A 22,967-nucleotide genomic window follows, 5' to 3' on the forward strand; every position below is an offset into this window, starting at 1 on the left:
CGTCTCACGTTGTCTCTTTTTCTCCTCAGGTGAGCCCCCGGCACACCACCCGCTCCACCAATCACCATGGTCTCCTGGAGGGCCGGTCCTGCGGCTGACCAATCAGCAACCAGTCTTAGTCTTTAGGCTCATCCAATTCAGCTGTGAACAAAGAAGAGTACACACCACCCCCCCACAGTCTCAACAGCCCCTCTGCTTCCTCAATGAATGAGTTCATGTCCCCATCAGCGTCTGTCCATTTACAAAGTTATTTTAACGATGCCAGTCCACAACACATCAGTCCATAAAACAATCATTTTCTAATTTCTGTACAAACCCCCAGTCTACTGGTGACATGAGCATTTGCAGAGAGCTGTTTAATTGCTCTGAGGTGAGGTCAACCTGAGATACGTGAATTGAGGAGACTGGGATGAGAGTAGATCGATTTCATAAAGAGACCTCTCTGATGTCATTTCGTGAGATCAAAAAGAGACACAAGAGTTGAGACAATATGAGACTTCATTGGGAGCCTGATTAGATCTCCTTTGAAACTTACAGGAGCCCAAGTTGAGATTTTGAGCACTTGTTTGATCAACCTGAGACACATGAATTGAGGAGACTGGGATGAGAGTAGATAGATTTCATAAAGAGACCTCTCTGATGTCTCTGCCTGAGATTGAACAGAGACACCAGAGTTGAAACAATCCGAGACTTCATTGAGAGCTTGGTGAGATCTCCCTTGAAACTTACAGGATCCCAAGTTGAGATTTTGTGCACCTGTTTGATCAACCTGAGATACATGAATTGAGGAGACTGGGATGAGAGTAGATGGATTTCATAAAGAGACCTCTCTGATCTCATTTCGTGAGATCAAAAAGAGACACAAGAGTTGAGACAATATGAGACTTCATTGGGGGCTTGATTGGATCTCCTTTGAAACTTACAGGAGCCCAAGTTGAGATTTTGTGCACTTGTTTGATCAACCTGAGACACATGAATTGAGGAGACTGGGATGAGAGTAGATAGATTTCATAAAGAGACCTCTCTGATGTCTCTGCTCGAAATCAAAAAGAGACACAAGAGTTGAGACAATCTGAGACTTCATTGGGAGCTTGATGAGATCTCCTTTGAAACTTACAGGGAGCCCAAGTTGAGATTGTGTGCACCTGATTGATCAACCTGAGATACATAAATTGAGGAGACTGGAACGAGAGTAAATCGATTTCATAAAGAGACCTCTCTGATGTCTCTGCCTGAGATCGAACAGAGACACCAGAGTTGAGACAATCTGAGACTTCATTGAGAGCTTGGTGAGATCTCCTTTGAAACTTACAGGAGCCCAAGTTGAGATTTTGTGCACTTGTTTGATCAACCTGAGACACATGAACTGAGGAGACTGGGACGAGAGTAGATCGATTTCATAAAGAGACCTCTCTGATGTCTCTGCCTGAGATCAAATAGAGACACAAGAGTTGACACAATCTGAGACTTCATCGAGAGCTTCATGAGATCTCCTTTGAAACTTGCAGGGAGCCCAAGTTGAGATTTTGTGCACCTGTTTCTCAAGAGAAACAACTGAGAAACAGGAGAAATCAGCCACAGCCTCACTTTGGTCTCACATAGATCTCATAGTTGTCTAGGAGAAATGAATGAGACACTACTGAGATCTCTTTTCCAATTTTCGTTTCCTCTGGGTATACATTTCTGACAGCAGTACATCTATGTACATAAAGCTCATAACAAATCTTGTTATCTTGCCTTGACAAGCTTTTTTTTCTCCAAGTGAGGAAATATAATGTTTGCAGTTCCAGTTGATACTTACAGTATAACCCTGTCATCCACTCTGTGTGCGAGGGCTGAGAAGCTGTGTTTCACCTGACCTACACACTCAAAAGAACAATTTAACAGGCTGGGCCATCTATAGGTCGTTTTCACGTCGATTTTGCCAAAAAACGTGGGCATGTCACAGTAGAAATAGGCGTGACTCTGACCCAACCCTTGACACATGAGTGAGAAGCAGTGTGAACAGTTTACGGTTAACCTGTTAACATGGACGCCAAAATGAAAAGCAAGAGGTAACGCCACGCAGCGCTGCACACGCATCCTGCGTGTCCAGCTGTAAGAGTACAGCACCAGTAACTGCATTTAGGACCTGAGCCAGACTATGAACCTATATTCATTTAAAATTTGACATGTCCAAGCTTTGCGCACACAGTCAACGAGGACTTTCTGCTCTGACATTTTCAGTGGCAAAAAATATTCAAAGTTGGACAATGAATATGACAAAAGCTGCAGTGCAGCAGCAGCTGTGAATCTGCTATCCTATCTTAAGGTGGTATTACACAGCACGACCCACAGGTAATCAATTCTCTTTGTGCTTATGATTGTAATTACATGTAATAATTTGCAAAACAGACCCTAAATGACAAAAGGCACACAACACATATACTTCATGCCACATGCATTTACAGATTATGTTTCAATCCCACTTGGATCAGGTAAAACAGGAAATTGGAAAAACCACCTCCATAATTGTACATCATGCACACCAATAGACAGACAAGCTCTGCCATGATAGCAGGAACTTGTCCTGAGTAACAAACATCCAAAAACAAGTTCATAGTCAGTAAAATACATAAGAAAAATTACATGAGGAACAACAGTAATTTAAAGCCATGTATCAAACCATCAATCAAGATCAAACATTTTTTACATTCATGACTATATCAATGTTAGATAATAGAGAGAGGGCAAAATCTTAGAATTATATGAAGAATTAGGCTCGCTATTCTATCTTTTCTTTTTTTAAATCAAATCTCAAACCTATGTATCACATCTTTATTAAACTACTGTGGGATGGCACGAGTGTCCAGATAATAGTTTCTTTTCATTTACAGGCATTGCTGTTAGTATAAACTGCCTTTGCTTAAAACAGGTTGTAAATGTACACTGTAAGTTTCATTTCATGAGATGCCTGTTACTATTTCTCCTACTTTTACTAACTCAGATTACAGTTTAGGACAAATGATTACTATGTAATGATTTTATGTAAATAGAGGTACAACATGGTGACTAAATATCCACAAAATAAACTTAAAACATGGAAAGTGAATACATAATATACACATACTATAAGATTATTAATATAAGATTAATATAAGATTTGTCACTTTAACTGTTATCTTATTAGAACATTATGGCTTGAACAAATGAACGAGTAACTACAACTCTCAGATTAACGTAATGGAGTGAAAAGTGCAAAGTTTCCTCTGAATTGTAACTTGGTATCATGCTATTTTATGGTAGTTTCAGCAAGTAATTAGACACAAAAATCATTAAATAAAAAAACCTCTCTACCAGAAGACGCTGTCAATGTCCTTTAAAGTAATTTAAAAAATTAACATCAAAACTGATAGTAACTCACCTTTCTGCTAACATCCAACCTTCATCATTCACTTTGGTGTACATGTTTGACCACTGTTCCACAGCTTACCACTGCCAGTATGACAGAATGTGTTTTTGGTTAATGAAGACTGGGGTAGTGGTCACTTGTAGATTCATACCATCGTGTTCTTTGCCAGAGTGAATTTTGTTTATCAAAAAAAAATAAAAAATCTGAAAGGGAGTAGGGAAAGAACTCACTTCCTATCTCTTTGAACAGATGATGGTGTCTTAAAGTCATGCCAGAAACCTCAATGGTGACCTGTATGTCTTTAAACAAATGATGGCAAAAGTTAGGGGTTGTACCAACACCAGTGTTTTTTTTTTTGGGTCACAAGAGTATTTTCAGAAAAATCAGTTCTGTCTCTTTTATCTAGATTAAACCTTATAAAAAAGCAACTAGCTCCCTGTCTAGAAGTGATATGTAGTACATTAAGCAGAAACAAGAGCAATAATATTCCAAATGAAGCACACATCAGCCACTAACAGGAGGACAGTTCAACACTGCATTTCTCAGATTTGGTCTTGAGTAACAAGTTCAAAACAGTTGGTATGATAGTGAAATAACTAACCCTTACCCTCACGCTGTACCACTCTACATTCAACATGGTTTGAGTAAACTCAGCTCTATCAGGTACAGGTTTCTGTTTTGTTGTTTTTTGTCAAAGGAATTTCCCTATTTTGTTTGCTTAATAGTGAAATAATTAGTGTAGCCAGTTACTTAACATATTTATGTGTTATAGTCTGACTTTGTTGTGTTTTTTGTGATCTGGTTTTCCTGTGCTGGTTGTGTTCAGAGGTGCTGTGGAGAGGCTGGGCAGGGTTTCCTCCTCACCAGAGCTGCTGACACTCACACACACCTGCAGTACATTGGCAACAAATGTACGCCCAAAAGCTGTGGTCTTCACCCTGCCTGCTGCCAGATGATTTAGTCAGTTCCTAGTGGTACATGGTCGATTCGTCTTGTGTTAGAACTTCTGGAGTGTTTTTCGTTTTTGTGTTCTTGTTGCTAGCGACCTAACTTTGCCTTCCCTGCTGCTTCTTCAGTGAACAGTGTCACCTTTATCAGCTCCACTCTGCCTGTTACCAGCCTACAGCACCTCTGTCTCCAGTTCACCCCCCCAGTGATTATCTGTGCCTCCCCGCCTACGCTATCTATTTCAATGTGAGCCAGAGCACACCGATTCATCTGTCTACTTCCCCAGTGTTGCAAAAAATCCCTATTCAAACCACTTCCTGCTTTGGTGTCTGCTTCTGGGTCCAAACAACAACCTGTTAATGTGTAACAATTATGAATTATGCACCTGACAGTCAGTTTTTAAGGTGTGCAATTAGAGCAAATGCATTTTACAGGTAATACCCAAGTTACATATTAGAAATACCTTTGACAATACCCCTAATTATAGTAATAACTACCTCATAATTTATTAAAAAATTAACCAACACTATTTGATAATAATTGTGTCCTATTTTCCAATAAGCAATTAAAAAAATTGCTGGTGATTTCTTAATATAATTCCAGTTAATTGATTTTTAATTGTCGAATTGGTCAGAAGGGTAAATGGTCAAATAAATGTAATTTCATGACCTGCATAAATTTGGCAGAAACTAGTTGGAAATTCAAATCGCATGATCAGCAGAAGCTGAGCAGGAAACATTTGGAAATGTCCTGGAAATGTATTAAAGAAATTATCACTTACTTATTGTAACTACTTGTTGGATAAAAGCAAAATATTCTTATTAGTGTTGGTGTTACTTTAAATACATTTGAGGTAATTACTGTTGTAATTTGGGAGTTATATCAAAGGAATTTTAAACATGGTAACTTGGTAATTACCCCCTGCTTGCCATAACATTTGCAGACCTGTAAAATGCAGTGTTACCACATATTTTACTATCAAACCATGTATTTTACAGTACTTTGTATTGCTTAGGAAACATGAATCCACAGCTAACTTCCTGCAAGGTCCTTATCCTTAGATTTTAATGGGAGCAAGAAGGTGCAGAGCTGCATCCCAACTGGTTTTGATTATGAATGGAACAGGATTAGCAAAATATGCCACCAGTAAACCATTATTATGGTGATCCCCACACTCAGTGTTGTAATTTTACCTTGAAATGGGGCCATAATCCAAGGATTAGACACATTATCATGCCTGAAGTGGGGTAAACCTCATTTGCATGGTAAACACTGACTCACAGACATGGTTTACCGAAATGTGTTTGCGTTTACTTTCTAAATACTATCATAGGCCAATACAGAATATTTCCTCCGTTGTAATACTGATTGATCACTCAACTGCCAGAATCATCCCATCAAATAGTTTCGTAGTTTATACATTTCTATACAAAATAGGGGTTTACCAACATCACCCATTACACCTTACTGAATCAGTAAAACATATGCAATCAACACAACATATTGGTTATAGCTGACTTCTTTCCTAAAATATTACTAGCAGCTTACTGGGGTTATGATCACTCATACTGTGTGGGTGCCAGTCTACACAGTTCCCTGAGCAAGCAGAAGTATCTGTTAGGTCTCTGTAAAAAGTCAAGTCAACAGTGTGAAGACACTGCTGGATATCAGCTGTCCAGGAATATGCAAGGATGAAGACTGATTAGTGAAGTTAGTGTTACACTTCAAGGCGGAAACTAAATGAGGACCCAAACGGGAGGCAGGATTGGGAGAACAAAAAGCAAGCTTTAACAAAAAACAAAGCTGAAATCAGGGTGGGAATTTCACGGTGGCCATGGCGGCCATGGCCAGTAGTCACACAGTAACTTCAGTGAGTTTGCGGTTCGCGCAGGTGAAGTCTCATCATCACGATGATCTCACATGAAAGCCTCTCACACAGCATCAGCATCTGAAAACAGAAGAATGACACTTACAGCACAGCAAGTGAGCTCAGCCGGTTTTGACATGATACGTAACTGACTTATGCGGTTGGATGGCCTTGCCCCTAAAATGACAAAATTTCCACCCTGCCTGAAATACAACAAACCCCCCCAAAAACAGGGATACTAGGCAAACCAAAACATTTGTCACAAAGACCAAAAACAAAGTATCAACTAAAGGCTAAAACAAAGTGCTAACACAAGCAACAAAACATAAAACACATATAAATGTTAACTTTCTTATCTAGCCACAGAATGGTCTGACATTTCTCTTTTACAAAGCTGTAGTGGTTCACACACACACACACACGTTTGTATATGTATGTATGTGTATATATATGTATTTATATGTATATACAGTGTTCTAAATTATTGTGCAATTACGATTTCAATTAAACAAAAATTTGATTTTCTTGTTTTTCAATGAAAGTTTTTTGTAATTGTGCTGCTCCTCCGTTCTGTTTAGATCACTGACATCAATCTCAGACAGGTTAGGTAATTAGTTTGCCAGGTGAGCCTAATTAAAGGAGGCTGTTCCACACTATTAAACAAGTCACAGGTTTCATGCAATATGGGGAAAAAGAAAGATCTTTTCTGCCGATGAAAAGTGTGAAATAGTGCAGTATCTTAGAAAAGGTAAGAAAACATTAGATATTTATCAAAAAACATTAAGGGGGATCAGAATTTCTTTATTTGTCCTGAAAATGGGGACATTTCTGTGTCCCAGCAGCCAAAGGACAGTTCAATTTAACAATAAACAATAATAATAGTAAAAAAGAAAACAGTATAATAAAAAGGTAAGAAATAGAAAAAGACGTGTGTATGCATAGTATGTACAGTAGTATGTCCAATATAAACAGTGTAAAAATCATAATATTGTAGAAATGTGTGTGTGATTCAGAGCGCAGACGGGTTTGTACAGATAAGGCGCATTAAGGAAAGTATCTGTAAGGCAAATTCATTGTATTAAGAGAGCAGTTTGAAAAAGCCACTGACGATTAGCAAACAGGTATTTGAAGCTAAAGGTGCCTCTCGATGCAGGACCCTCCAGAGGTTTGCAGATGTGCATACAGCTGTATTTCTGCCACCCTTAACCAATGCCCACAAGGAGAAAAGATTGCAGTGGGCTCAGAAATACATGAAGGCACATTTTCAAACAGTTTTATTTATTAATGAATGCCATACTACACTGGATGGTTGAGATGGATGGAGTTCTGGATGGTTGGTGGATGACCACCATGTCCCAACAAGGCTGTGACGTCAGCAAGGAGGTTGCAGAGTGATGTTCTGGGCTGGAATCATGGCAATTAGTTGGTAGGACCCTTTAGGGTGCCCGAGGGTGTCAAAATGACCTGTGCAAAACATGTGGAGTTCCTGACTGCCCATTTCATGCCGTGGTATAAAAAGAAGAACCGTGCATTTGGGAGTAAAATCATTGTCATGCAAGACAATGCACCATCCCATGCTGCAAAAATACCATTGAAGCCTTGGCTGCTATGGGCAAAAAGGGAGAAAAAAATCATGGTGCGGCCACCATCATCCACTGACCTAAACCCAAATGAGAACCTGTGGAGCATCCTTAAAAGGAAGCTCTATGAGGGTGGGCAGCAGTTTACCTCAAATAGCAGCTCAGGGAGACAATTCTGGCATCCTAAAAGGAAATACAGGCAGAAACTGTACATGGACTTACAAGTTCAATGGATGAGAGAGTTGTTAAGGTGATAGCAAAGAAGGGCTGCTTTGTTAATATGTAACCTGATCTGCACAATGTTTTTGATTTAAAGAGCTTTGATTTAAAAAAAAGGTTACCTCCTAATGCAAAAAGAATACGACAGAGGTCTGTTTTCAATCATTTTCTTCTGTTTTGCACAATCATTTGTTATACTACATTTTGAGCTGTTTTGCAAAAAGTTTAATCACTGGTCATTTTGTTTAATACAATCCAGATTACAATATAATTGTTCAGGAATAGAAAATGTATAATGTATAATGTATATGATTATTGATTAATAATTAAAATATTATTATTAATTAATACAAGTATTATAGTTAATTAATGAAACGTAGGTAACTATGACTCATTAATGAACACGGGAACCATCCTGAAATCAGGGATCAGTAATCAAATGATTTACCTTTAGTCTCAAAGCCTGAAATTAGTCAAATTGTCAACATTATGAAAATATCAATAATTATATAAGCGGGAAGACGTGAATCCGAGCACTGACCATCTCAACCAGCTGTTATTACAATATGTGACTGTGCAAAATAATCACAGATGCTGCTTAGTTAAAAATCAACAGAGTTTATTAAAGCTTTTCTTCAAAACCATAAAACACCTTCTTTACAAACAACAGTTGTTTTCAACAACTAGCAACATCAAAAACATAAGCAAAGCCAAACATATAATGGGTGGAGGCGTGTGTGTGTGTGTGTGTGAGTGTGTGTGTGGCAGGAAGTCCCATATAAAGACTACAAAGATGGCCGAACGTGGCTTGGGAAGTCACGTTCGCCGGACTACAAATTAGTGGGCGTGACTTAAGAACTCTCGTTGGAGAGACAACAAGAAACGCCGAAACTGATTTGACGAAGTCACGCGAGAACATGATTCAGATTCAACTGAATCATATACCTAGAATTCAAACATGGCAGCAGTGACTATATCAACCAAAGGTGGTCACTACACGTGCGTGCAAAGTTTTAACAAAGACGGCAGTTACGTCGTCTTTGGTCTCGTGTGCAGTTTGGTCACACAAGAGGTGAATTTAGCGGGATAATATCCCCAGTTCCATTAAAGGTAGGAGTCCGCCTCTGAAGTCAATAAAGGGAATATACTAGACACACGTGTCTTATGTTATAGCAGGGTATTCAACTATAAGTTTCCGACAGATCGCTCATGAGATTACGTGTACCTCAGTGTGTGTGTGTTGCCCAAACAGTAGCCTCTTACTTGTGTCGCTCATGGCGACTGGTGTGTATCCCGTCTGACTCAAAACTCCAACTCGTCCTAAAAGCTGACGGCAGGCTGTATCACAACGTTATGTCGACTTGTTGGAAGGACCGGACCTCGGGGGTTTCGTCTCCTTCTGAAGATGATCTCTTCCTTCTGCAGGCGGTGAGGAAACGGCTGGGTTGTGCAGCGTTCCTGGATCAAGAACAATAATGACGAATACACGAGTTTCCCACTTGTGGGATAATAAAGTTTACCTTGACCTTGAATATTCGAACAAAAACGAAAGTAAAACTAAAACAGTCTCTGTCTCGTCCAGCGAGGAGGGAACTGAAGTTTAGCTCAAACAAAATGAAAAACGTTTCTCAAAGTTGCATCCTTATGGAAGCGGTTGCATGAAACTGGGGTCTCACCACAACATAATGCTACCTTGGACTGCGATGTGATTTGGGGTCTCCTGACCTTTAAACTGGGAGTGACGTCATTGTGATCCTGGCGGAGCTTTCGGGCTCACAGCCAATAGGGACCGGGTGAAAGTTTTGGGGGCAGGTCGTAACTCTGAGTTACGTTTTTCACACCTTTTGGGCCTCGGTTCTGTTCTTTTGTTCTGCAGCTCCTTGTGTCGATAAGGCCCTAGTAGGTAGGCTTTTGATTTCTCCCAGAGGCCTTCTCTTTGTTTGAGACATGTGGAGGCACAAGGCCCAACGATGATAAGTAACATACCAAGTTAATTTAATTGTCATTCTATAACATAGGCTTGTATACAAATATGTAAGCCCTGTAAACCCTTTAAGCTACACAAGAGAAAAACTAACAGCTTTTACTACTCTGGACTTTTGAGGATGAGTTGAGGAGACTCACAGCCTGAGGAGTGACACTGCTGTGTAGTCTGGTGGTATGGCAGCAGATACTTATGTATCTGTTGTCAGATGGCAGCAGGGTGAACACACTGTGGCTGGGTGGGTGTTGTCTTTTAGTATCCTTTGGGCTCTGTGCAAACATCTCGCTTCACTGATGTCACTGGTGCTCAGATGGTACCAGTGATGCTCAAAGCCATTTTAATCACCCACTGTAGAGCCTTCCTGTGTTGCACACTCTGGCTCTATATGCAGTTTTTTTTAATTAGATAATGTTTGATTTTTCTTTTTTTTTCTTAAATGAATGAAAACTATTTGACTTACGCTCCAATTTTAGACAAATTTGTGATTTTTATGATGTACAGAACATTTTCCTTACTCTGTGGGTGATATGGGCAGAACCTTGGACATATCATTTTCAAATGCCCTTCAGAAAAAGTCTATTGTTTGTATTTAGTGTCTGAACAGGCTAAATGAAATCACTGACCAATATAAATACTCATCTTGCCGTACACACATACTCACAGCAACCCATCAAACATGAGTCGTCGTGATGTAATTACTTTTCATTTGATGTGAAAAATTATTCAAAGTCAATGAGATGGAAAGTGTTCTGCAGTCTATCACAGGAACTGGCATTGTTTACTTCCCTCCAACACATCATTTGCTCTATCTCGCAGTCACAATTATTCTCTCTGTCTTACTGTCATACACATTCCACAACAGTGTATCACAGCATGCCTCATTTAACCAGACAGCAGTGTGCGCATGCGTGTGTGCAATCCCTTATGTTTCTGTTGCTGCATTGTGTTTTTCTCTATTTGTTTTCATTTGGATGTCAGATGGTGTTTGGATGCATCTGGTATAAGATAAATCTCTCTATAGTTGAGATACGGTAACAAACATCATTGTATTGTATATACGTTTATACACCATTTACACCTTGTATTAATAGGTGATAAGGATGTGAAAAATGTTACCTCAGAAAGGAAGAGTAGATGTTAATTTGTGCTGACTGAAGCATGCAGACATCAAGACATTTCTGGAATCAAAGTGTTTATGTGTTTTTGTTGATCTTGGTGTTGTAGAGGATAGAGTTAATTCGGTATTTGATTGCCAAATTGTGATGCATGTGGCAATCCTGTCGCCTAGAAATTACATTTGTATATTGCTGGCTTTAAAAGCTGTCTGTGATCTTTCGCTAACCTTATTCAAGTGTTGCCAGTGACTTAACACTTAAGCCATAAAAGGATGAATACTGCTGTCTATGCAAGTACAAAGTGTATTGCAAGATTGCTGATGCCGATTATTGAAGGAAACCAAATTAAATGCATTGTTAGTAAACATTTCACTGATGCATTCAGCATCAACATTTTTATGACTTGCCAGTTATGTTAATTAACAACATTTCCTCATGCTGTAATTAGCACCCTTACGTTTTCCTCAAAACATACTGACTGCAACAAAATTGGTTGTATACAGACATCATTTCCAGGAGACAGGTTTGTCTGAGAGTTCCTAATTTGAAAAACAACAACAACCAAAAAAAAAAAAACCCTTTAAAGAATAAATATTTGTTTTGATTCTCTTGAACTTAATTGCTTTAAGTTAGCATTCTAAGAGTAAATACTGATTGCACAGTGTAATGGCTGTAGAAAAATATTACCGTCTGCATTTAGAATGATTCCCTTTAAGTGTTACTTTGACTATGGTAATCAGTCGGCCATCGGGCTGGATTTTCCTGCAAAATGAAGGACAAATTAAGCACATGATACATTATTTTCTCTGGTTGCTGTTCCCAGGTAACAGTGTTGCATCAGAGTCCGTTCCCTTATTGATATTTGTTTCCTCTTACTACCAGGACTTCAGACAGTTTAAAACCAGCATGATTTCTACTAGGCCATTAAGTAACAAAACCTGCCTACTTATTAATAAAACTGGGTTTTACTCAGCATTATCATATCACTAAGATTGGGTTATTGACAAGGTTATTGAATTTTGAGAGAGGGTGACAGTTTGTGAGACAAACCACAGATTTACTTTTTACACATTTATAGTCAGGCATAATTCAGTGTCTGCTTTCATCCACCTGATGGCAGTATGACTCCAGCTCTGAACCTTCCACTGAATCCTCCCTCTTTGTTCTCCTGCCAATTTCTCCTCTTCTGTTGCCTTTTTTTTCTTACAACATCTATGAGAGGAGAGAAAAAGAGGAAAAAAGTATCCTCGGGTTAAAATAAATAGCCTTTCACAGTTAATTTAATTGACTATTTTGTACAAAATCGAGGTAATTCCGCCTTGGCTGCAATAGCAAACAAGAATAGCATTGCCTTGGCAATCAGTTACCACGCAAACACAGAGAAAGGCTTTAATCTGCTTCTATCACAGAAAAACCACGGCTGAAGTTTGTTCAGACACTGTGAGGCACCTGTTTTCTTAATTGTTGTAACATCTCTGCAGAGGAAGAATGCACCCACTGGAGCAAGGAATAAAGGACAATTTGTAAAATATTTAATATTCAACATGACGAGTCAGAGAACAACAGAGCATAGGGACAAAATGACGTTTCATTTCTTCCATCAGGGGCCATTATTTTTCTACAACTATAAAATAGTTATGTTACATTAAAACATCTTGGAAAAAATGGCTTATCGAGAGGAAACTATTATTATCTTTTAAATTTCCACTAATGTCAATGTTGATATTTTGCTACATTTCTATTCTAAGGTGTGAAATACTCTCTTTGTGTAATTTAAGAGGTTCAGAGTTGAGGTCAATGTCCAGAAGTGGTCCTTATCCTCCACTCTCTAACTTCTTAATCATCTTTCTGTCCTGCTGGCTACATGCATGTGTGAGTATACAAGTGTGTGTGTGTGTGTGTGTGTGTGTATGTGTCCCTCAGTATCTGCCTGTGAAACAGAGAGCATGTCCGTCGGAGGTGTTGCTGTTCTCGCCTGTCCTGCTACCTCCAGCTGCGTGTCTACCGCCCCCCACAGGCCGGCCGAGGTTACCCCATGCTGACCTGTTTAATTGTCTGCCTGTCCCAGGGCCCACTGGTGAGTGTGTGTGTGTTCCTGCTGCGCTGAGAAGGACAAGGGCGACAACACACACACACACACACACACACACACACACGTGCAAATGCACGCAAGGACGCACACACACACACACACAAACACACTCATGCAAGATACACACGAGGGGTAAGAGCATTAAAAGACGAACAAAACCACAGTGTCTCTGTTAGATACTGTCAGGCACACGTTGTAAGTGTGTGTCCCATTAAAATGTGCTTATATCAAGGAGCTGGTCTCAAGTCCGCCTGTTGTTTTGAGTGTGCAAAAACAAGTGGACACATCCCACACACAGATTCAGAAACTGTGGTGTCACACTAGCAACTACAGAAGCAACTCAGAGAGCCAGAGAGTATGTTATTTTAATGATACAGCAGGAGCTAGAGTAATTATGAATTTATTCTCCACCTGGATTTCCATCTGTATCTGAATAACCAGCGTCATATATTCACAAAAGTTGGACTGAATTTACAAATCAAGTGAGTCAGACTGATGGACACTAATGGATATTAACATTTAAATATGTCATGTTGCTGTATTTGAAACTGTAAAGATGCATGGTGAATGATGGTGATGCCTGTCATGATAGTGGTAGTACTTGGAAATAAGGGCACCCACACACTAAACTCCTCTAAAGATTTTATCGTGTCACCAACTTTTCAATGCACTTGCTTTTAAAGACCAAGTGTGATCTAAAGAACAGTGGTACAGTAAAATAACTGAAGCGAGCATGTGGTCATCCTTTTATACTATAGTTGAAATTATTTTAATATGTTGCAAGACTGCATTGCGTTGATGTGCATTTGTTTTTAAAATGTTATTGCAATTGCATGATAGGTTCAAGAGTTCAAGCCTGTTATTTAAAATAAGACATGCTTACAAAAATGTGGCAACCATAAACGTTTTATGTTGATACATGAGTAATGAATACAAAATGTTATTCAATCAGGAGAGACACAGAAACAGCAGACAGCAGCCTTGTCAGAAAGTCTTCGCTGCTCTGACTCTACAGGGAGATTTGGTGTTTGAGGGGAGTCTGCCCTGAGCACCAGCAACAGAAATCCCCCCACTGAGTCCAGACACTGGTGGTGGTGGTGTTGGTGGAAGATGACTCTTCTGAGACTGGAAGGCTGATGAGAATATGAAACTTATGAAGCTGAGGAATTTGCAAAGACTGAGTGGTGCAGGGCAAATGGAGCTGATGGCAAAACAGCTGCATGAAGGAAGTAAAGGCACAGAGAGCATCGGATTTAAAAAGACAGCAGCAAGATGATCTGACCAGTGACGGTGTATCATTGTGCTATGGGATAAATGTGACCAGCTGATGTGAACAGCTGAAATCAATTGACAGCCCCAGATAATAAGGCAGCAAATTAGGACATGCGTGTGCTTGACAGTGAAGTGAGAGAGGGAATGACGTGATGGTATGAGTAATAGATTAAAGGCCAAAGGATATAATAGAGTAGTCCTCCTGTCTGAACTTCCACTAGAGCTTCATTTAAAAAAACAAACACCAGGTCCCCAGAAATAAACAAAGTAATACTGCCTGATTCTTGATAACCCGTTAATTGCCCCTTGGGGACAAATTTATTTATTTATTTATTTATTTATTTATTTATTTATTTATATTTTAATTAACCAAGTAATGCAGTTAAATGTATTTATTGCAGTCTATCTGTGGCCATGTGGTGGTGCTATCACCAAAAAGTCAACATCTCTTCCACACAAACCTTTAACAAAATTTCATTATTATTAGCTGTGTAAATTTTGAGCTATTTGGTTAACAAACATCTTTTTTTTTGCTGTAAAATAAACTGTCCAATATGAAAAATGATATGCCATCATATATTCAAAATGGCTGAGGGAAGATGAGTTGCACCAAATACCTCTGGAATAACTATTAAAGCCTCGTCTTCTCATAAAACCCTTATAGGTCTTGATCAGAGGTTTTTTTTTTTTTTTTTTTTAAGTAAATAAGGTGTTAGAAATACTTTTATCCAGATTTCACAAACATTGTGTTTGGAATTAAAAAAAATAAAATAATACATCTGTCCACTCTACACACCAAAGGGTATACTCCCGTTTAGGCCCATTAAATAGTCTTCAGATTCTATCTAAATGTAGGCAGAATTAATCCTTTGGCATAACGTACGCCAGAATACACAGAGAAAAATTCCAAGAAAAAAGTTATTAAAACCAGAATAAGAGTTTGTCTTACATCCTTATTTAGTTGTAGAATATTGTTTTTACCTGTCCGGTTTTCTAACAATACGTTACTGGCATGACCTTTCACTGCTTTAAGAATTTAAAAAAATCTTATATATGACATGGTCAATCTCAGGTCAAGGGAAGCATCTACATAAAATCATAGTCATTTTATTCATTCATTAACTCTAACTAAACTGAATTCTACATCACTTATTGGCAATAATTATTGGCAGGATGAATGTTTTTTTTTAAGCATGGGGTCATACTATCCATTTTAACCTAGCTGAGATCTGATCACATTGACAGTTGGACCATGCCCTGATGCATTCTGGACCACGCATTCCCATCACAATGTGTTCTGTGTACATTTCTGTGGGCTTGAGTTTTTCCTAAATCCGATGAGAAATACAGATCACATCTTAATAATAAACCCTGCTGGATCCTACCATCAGTAATTACAGCCATAAACATTGTGCCAACTCACAGAAAATGATTTAAATTCTAAACAACATAAAATTCAAAAATATTAAATATGCCAGGTTGAAATGTGAGAAAATGCACCAAATGATGCACAAGACATCATGAATGTTTCATTAAATATAATGTAACATAATGTTTTACCTAAATTCCACAAGTGTGTCCAGATTCCGTCTAGAGGAGGCATGTGTACACAATTATTCCTGGCAGCTACAAAACCAAGCATATAATGACTAAAAATGTCATATTAACATCATCTTTTCTGACTGTAAAGCTAAAATCAGGCTTGAAAGGCTAAATGCCGGGTGTTAATAGGGTCTTTGGCAATGACAACCAACTTTCATAAAACAAATCTAAAAAAAAACCTTTTCAGTGCTACAGGAAACACAACAGACTTGGCAGCAAATCATGAGAATAAATATAGTGTAGATTAATAAGAAATCTATACTTTGTGTCATGGTGGGGGAGTGAATGCTTTCCAGTGTGTCTGTGAAGTGAGAGCTGAGAGGGTTTTCATAGTGTGGTCTCAGTCGCGGATCATAGATGCTCAGCCACCCCAGGGCAACACGGGGCATCAGGATGAACTACAGGCCAGGGGAGGGAGGCTGACATGTTTCTTAACTGTGTGTGTGTGAGAGAGTGTGTGTGTGCTGCATATGTGTGTGGTGTGTGAGCGTGGAGATCATGGGTGTGTGGGGGCTATTAGTGGGAGGTGTGTGACTTGGGGGTGGTAGTGGTTGCAGTAGGGTGGATACTGAGGGCTGGTGTGTGTATGTGTGCGTTTGCACTTCCATGCCAGCCCCCAGGCCGGCCCCATAGTAATTACACACTCCAGTGACTGGACTGGAAGGGAAATTGAAGGCCTGGGCAGGAGGCCCCAGCTGCCTCACTCTCCCTCCCCATCAGCCTGCTGCTGATTGAGCTTGCCTAACACACACACACACCCACACACACACACACACACACACACACACACACACACACACATACATATATATATAAATATATATACATGTATATATACATATATATATATATATATATATATATATATATATATATATATATATTTATACACACACAGATATATATGTAGATATATAGATATATAGATAGATAGATAGATAGATAGATAGATAGATAGATAGCCGGCCATGATGCACATTTTTGCTCTATTTCACGTTTGCATATATGGGCACAGTCTCACTCTCTCCACACACTCCAATCCTCATAGGAAATTCTGCTTTGTGTTGCGGTAATGAGATTCTCACACACCCAGCCTTATGTACCAGCCCAGGCCAATAAAGGGTGGGACTCAGTGAGTGAGGGGTTGTTGTTCATGTATGTGCATGCATGCGTACAATATGTGTGTGTGTGTGTGTGTGTGTGTGTGTGTGTTTGAAGGTGGTGGCATGAGCTCATTCAGCCAGCTTCTCTTCTGTTCTTCTTGATCCTCAAATCAAAATACCTTCTCCCCCTCCATCATCCAGGCTGAGGAGGTTCAGGTGGTGTGGTTAAAAAGAGGATAGGATCCTGATATGATGTCTTAAGATAAATCTAAAAAAAAAGACAACAAACAAAATGACTTTCATTGATTACCCTGCTACCCTGTTTTTCCTTTGGAAAAGGCATGTCCATATCCATCATGTGTCTGTGCTGAAAAGGCCCTGGCCTACACCCAAGCACTGTCATTCCTGATCAAGATAGTTAGGTATGGTGGATGGGAAGGGGAAGGAGGGGTGAGTTTCAGGTTGGTCTGTTTCACAGCCAAATTGGCATTTGTTCCTCATCAGTCTCTTTCCTTGTCTGTTACACATATACCACCGCTAACTCTCTCGACAACTCAGTAGCACTGAATTCATATGAGTCCTTGAAAGCTTGTTACAAAGATTCAAAGTTTTGAACTGAACCTGCCACACGCTATGCACCCACAGATAACAAGTCATAGGTATAATATGATATATTATATATAGTAGATATATTTGTGATTTATTGTATTTTCTTAAATTGTTTCTAAGATATTGTGGTATCTTTGGAACAATGACACTGCTTTATTATCTGCACCTGTACCTGACAAAAATGTGTTTTAAAATTAAGTCTTAAAAGGAACACTTTTTACACAAGTAAACACATTATTGTAAGTCAATATATGTCAACATTGACTTTTGGTTTCACACAGGACAACAACAGTAATCTCTTGTGTGTAAGTCTTGGTGTGTTTGACCCATCCACCTGCCCTTACCTCCTACCTATGCAGATTTGCTATTGCTTACTCTTACTCTTTGACCTACGTCACCTGAATGTCTCCTTGGCACCCATCAAAATTACTACGGCCACTAGAGGTCATAATAACGACATAATTATGAGCTTTGGAGAGAATGGTCCGAACACCACGCACAGTTAGTGAGCTGGAGAACACAGGGAGCAATTACATGGTGAAGAATCAGATATGTGTTCTCAGGTGTTGGTGAAGATCAAAAACAAAATGCAAGGAGAGAAACTACTGGATTTACATCAGCCAGGTGCATATAAACATAACTGAATGATAAATGGTACTCTATCTGCTAGATGAGTAAATCAAAAATTGCTTGCTAACCTTATAGCCATTAAACTTATCTATACACTACATACCATTACACTACATGCTACCATGCCTTAAAAGTAAGTACATGTGATTTGTTGACAACCACTCAGTAAAAATATGAGGTTAAATGACATCAAATGACCATCATTATATTTAGCAGTTTGGTGTATGTGAGATTTTCATACGATATAAAAAATAAAAGAAGAAAACACACACTGAACACACTTATTGGTCTCACTTCATATCAGAGCTTGTCACTTCTACTGAGTATATGACTGTGATAAAGTAACACCCCCCGCCCCCCTCCTCCTCCTCCTCCTCTTCCTCCTCCGTTTCTTCTCCTGACTGTTGGAGGGCGGGTGAGGAGGGTGGAGGGTGTGCGGCGTGGACAAGGCTGATTGTGCTTGTGTGTCGGAGGCCGTGGTGTTAGTGGAGGAGGAGAGGGAGGCTGTTTCTTTGAGGATTCGGCCCGCTCGCCTCGCCTCGTCTTGCCTGCCTGGCTCTTTGAAGCTGTTCGATGACCGCACAGGGCAACATCACCGCAGGTGGGGGTAGACGGGTGGCGGTGGTGCTGGTGGTGGTGGGGTATGGAAGCCTGTCATTTGTATACAGCTGTTTCTTTCATCTTGTCCAGCTCCCCTCCTCCTCCTCCCACTCTATCTCTTCCTCTACCCTCTACTCTTCTATTCCTCTGTTGCTGTTGCTTCGCTTCGTCTCCGAGACCCCTTCAAGCTCTTTAAAGAAGTTGTATTCTGCAGCCAGGCACCCAGGCCTGCAGCCAGGCGAGCTGGAGTAGGTTGCAGGAAGCAGAAATAATTGTGAACGGTGCCAATACAATGGCTATCATTAAGATCAAACGAAAGAGTTCTTAAGAAGTTGGATTTATATTTTGAGCACTGCCCATCTCATTCTGATTTCAACCTTGGATTATTTCTGTATCACACTGTGAATATCTTCAGCTTTTTATTGATGATTCGCTGCAACAACAAAAGGATTTGATGCATCTATTTTGTCGCTCTGTGGTGGGACACACTGGCAGCCACAGTCTTGTATGGAGAGATGCTGAAATTATTCTCTGAATAATATGGCTATTTTTACTCGCAAGGGGTACATAACTCAGAGAACATTCCTCATGGCCCTCTCTGAATTCTTTACAAGTCATCACCTGCAGATGCTGAAATACCTGTGTACATCCATGCAGCATACAAATGATGATGCTGGTAGCTCTCATTGGCTGGCTAGAAACTTTAATGCCTTGACGAACTATTGATATACTAAACACTTACCATAGAACAGTAGTCTATGATGTAGAGGACATCAGGTGTCCAAAAATACCTGATCTGAATAGGACTAATGACTCCGCCTGATCTAAAGACAAGCCCAAACTTCCCAAATCGTGTTTTTTTTTGCACCTGACAACCATTAAACCTGAACCTGAATGGACCTTACGCTGAAATAATGCTTCATTCCATTTACCTCAGTAGTTGGAAGTCAGAGCTAGAAATGACATAACAAAGATGACAAAGAGTCATCTCTGCTCAGCTTTGACCACAACATACTCGCATGCATCCTCAGTTTTCCTGCCCACTGAGTTATTAATACCAACATTCATACTACTGGACTACTGGGGTGCTTCGAGAAGTGAAACAGTAATTACAGTGTTAAACTTAGAAGCTGTTTTTGACGCATTGTGAGTAAGAACGCCTACTACAAGCCTAGTAGTGTGTAATTAATACATTTGCATTTTTATTATTTCAACTTATCAGACAACGAATAACATATCCATCTTCACTGCATCAACCAGTAAAATCCTATAATGTACAAACTAATTTTGTCCCACATACAAGCAAACCAACTTCATTCAAACAAATTGAAAGACATGATCCCACAGGTAAGAAAACTACTGTTCTCTTTGTTACAACAAATGTCTCTATTTCTATGAATGAAATAAAGAGTTCCAGTAACAGTCTGTTCTTTTGTGCAGCACAACAGAACAAAGAGCTCCTGGATAATCTTATACGGTCCTCGCACTGAAACACTTGACAATCCCCTCTGTTCTCACTGTAATACACACAGACCACATATGCCTTGATGTGTTGCTACACCAATTAGCAGCAATTAACACTAGCCCACTGAGCACCTGTGTTTGGAGCTCTGGCATCTGGGCTGCATTATCAGAAGTATGTTGTTGTATTATCAGAATAAGTGCTGGAACACTGAAGCATCCCAGCAGGCTCTCACCTGCCCCAGGAGGGTCTCAGTGTGTCTCTGTCCTGGCAGTAATATGCAGTGTTTTCTTCATCATAAAGAATGTGATGCCAAACTTGTCAATCCAAATCTTTTAACATACATCCCTTGTTCTTTAAAGGCCACCCAGACATCAGTCAAACATCTATTCTCTTCCATGAATGAGCTCCACCACTTTGGTGCGCTCCGCAGGCTGTGTTGTTGTAAATGATTGTTTTGCATTTAGATTCCTGAGTACTCTGGACGAGTTGAGGGACTGCTCTATACAAACAGGCCGAGCGGTTGTTATTTCAGCAGTGACGCCTGGCTCACCAGACACAGAGGGCAGGATATCGATCGGCTGTCGCTGAGCATGCAAAGCAGCAGTCTGAAGGAGACACTAGAAATACAGCGCAGGCAGCCCGCAAAAGAGAGAGCAGCTCATATAAAGCAAGAGGCGGGGAGGCTTGAGAGGTGTGGTGGAGAATACTGACATATAAAAGATAGAGCTCAGCCTGTACTGATTTAGTGTTGTTGGACTGAACCACTGGTCCATGGTCGTGAAGGTGCTTGGAAAACATAGACAAATCATAACTTTATGGACAGGTAAAATTTTCTTCAAGTCTTAATGTGATACTTACATGCCATCAGAGGTGTGAATCTTCGTCAGGCTCTCGATTTGATTCCATTTTGATTTACCTGTCAAAAAATGTAAATTCACAAAGATTCTTGATGCATCTCATGGATGGCATGATTGATTCTCTATACTATTGCACATGGCTACTTTATACAAGGTACATGGTATATTTATCGTTGTTTTTCAAACAAGCATTTAAAAATGAGATGACTGAGTCCTTTGAATCCCGTGACATCTATTTTAGACAATGGAGCGTTGTGGATGGGTTCAGGAGTCTCATGGCCTGAGGAATGAAGCTGCTCTGTAGTCTGGTGGTATGGCAGCATGGCAGCAGGGTGAACAGACTGTGGCTGGGGTGGGTGTTGTCGTTTAGTATCCTGTGGGCTTTGTGCAGACATCTGACTTCACCTATGTCACTTATGCCCAATAAATGGTACCAGAAATGTTCTGGAGTGTTTTAATCACCAGCTGTAGAGCCATCCTTTCCTTGGCAGTGCACAAACCATGCCAGTTTGTGATGTTTCCAGTCAGGATTGCTTTCTACTGCTCCTCTGTGAAAGTTGACCTGAATCTTACCTCAGAATTTAGCCTTCCTAAGCTTCTGTAGGAAGTAGTGCCTTTTTTTTCTTTTTTTTTTTTTTCTTACTAGGCTGGTGATGTGTGATGACCAAAATGGGTTCTCAGTGATTGTAATTCCAAGGAACAATCAGCTCCTAGGTTTTAATGACGTTGAGCTTGAAATTAATCTATGTGTACCACTCTGCAAGATTGTGTTGAATGCTGAGCTGAAGTCAACAACTAACTACCTGATGTTGATAATCCAAGCTATCATTATTTAATAAAAAAATTAAGCTAAATCTTACCTTTATTTTAGAAAGTTAACAACTCAGTTCATAAACACTATAAAAACAAAACACAAATCTGTCTGCAGTGCATTACAAGTTTGCTGTAATCTACAAAAATCTTGTCTTCACATCTCAGCTCTGAGACAGGGCACTTCCTGACTGTGGCAAACATGATTCTGTTGCACACACTTCTCTCAGAGTTGACAGCAACTCAATTCATAGCTGATAAGTTGGGCTTGCTGTATTCTTTATGGCTGTAGACCTTACCTTCAGGTGAAAATGGCCAGTGTGGGTTACAATTGTGTGAGGCAGATATTAGAAACAGCTTGCATCTTGTCCAGCTCGTGCTTCCCAGCAAGATCACAATGTGTCCAGATGCAGTGGCTGGTTGCTCCCTCAACTTTACTTATGCATTTTTTTTTTTTAATGTTATTTGTTTGTCATATGACAGAAATATGTTCATTAGACTTGGAGTGCACCACAACTGTCATGAACAGTGACAGTGATGATCCTGATCGCAGGAACATATAATGGACAAATAGGAATAGAATATCATAGACTGATGTGCCCATGTCTTCACAGAGACCTTTCTCCATCATGACATACCTGATCAAAGTGTTGCACTCAACTGGTAGAACATGTTCAAAGACGACAGGGTGCAGGACTACAGCGAGAAAAGAAGAGGTGGACTGTGTGTTTACGCCATTGATGCTTGTTGCTCCCACACAGTCAAAGTGGATGGACAGTGTTTACCAGATATTAAACCTTTATTATCATCATCATCTTGTTAC

The sequence above is a fragment of the Sparus aurata genome, chromosome 2 (genome assembly GCF_900880675.1).
Source record: "Sparus aurata chromosome 2, fSpaAur1.1, whole genome shotgun sequence".
NCBI classification, from domain to species: domain Eukaryota; kingdom Metazoa; phylum Chordata; class Actinopteri; order Spariformes; family Sparidae; genus Sparus; species Sparus aurata.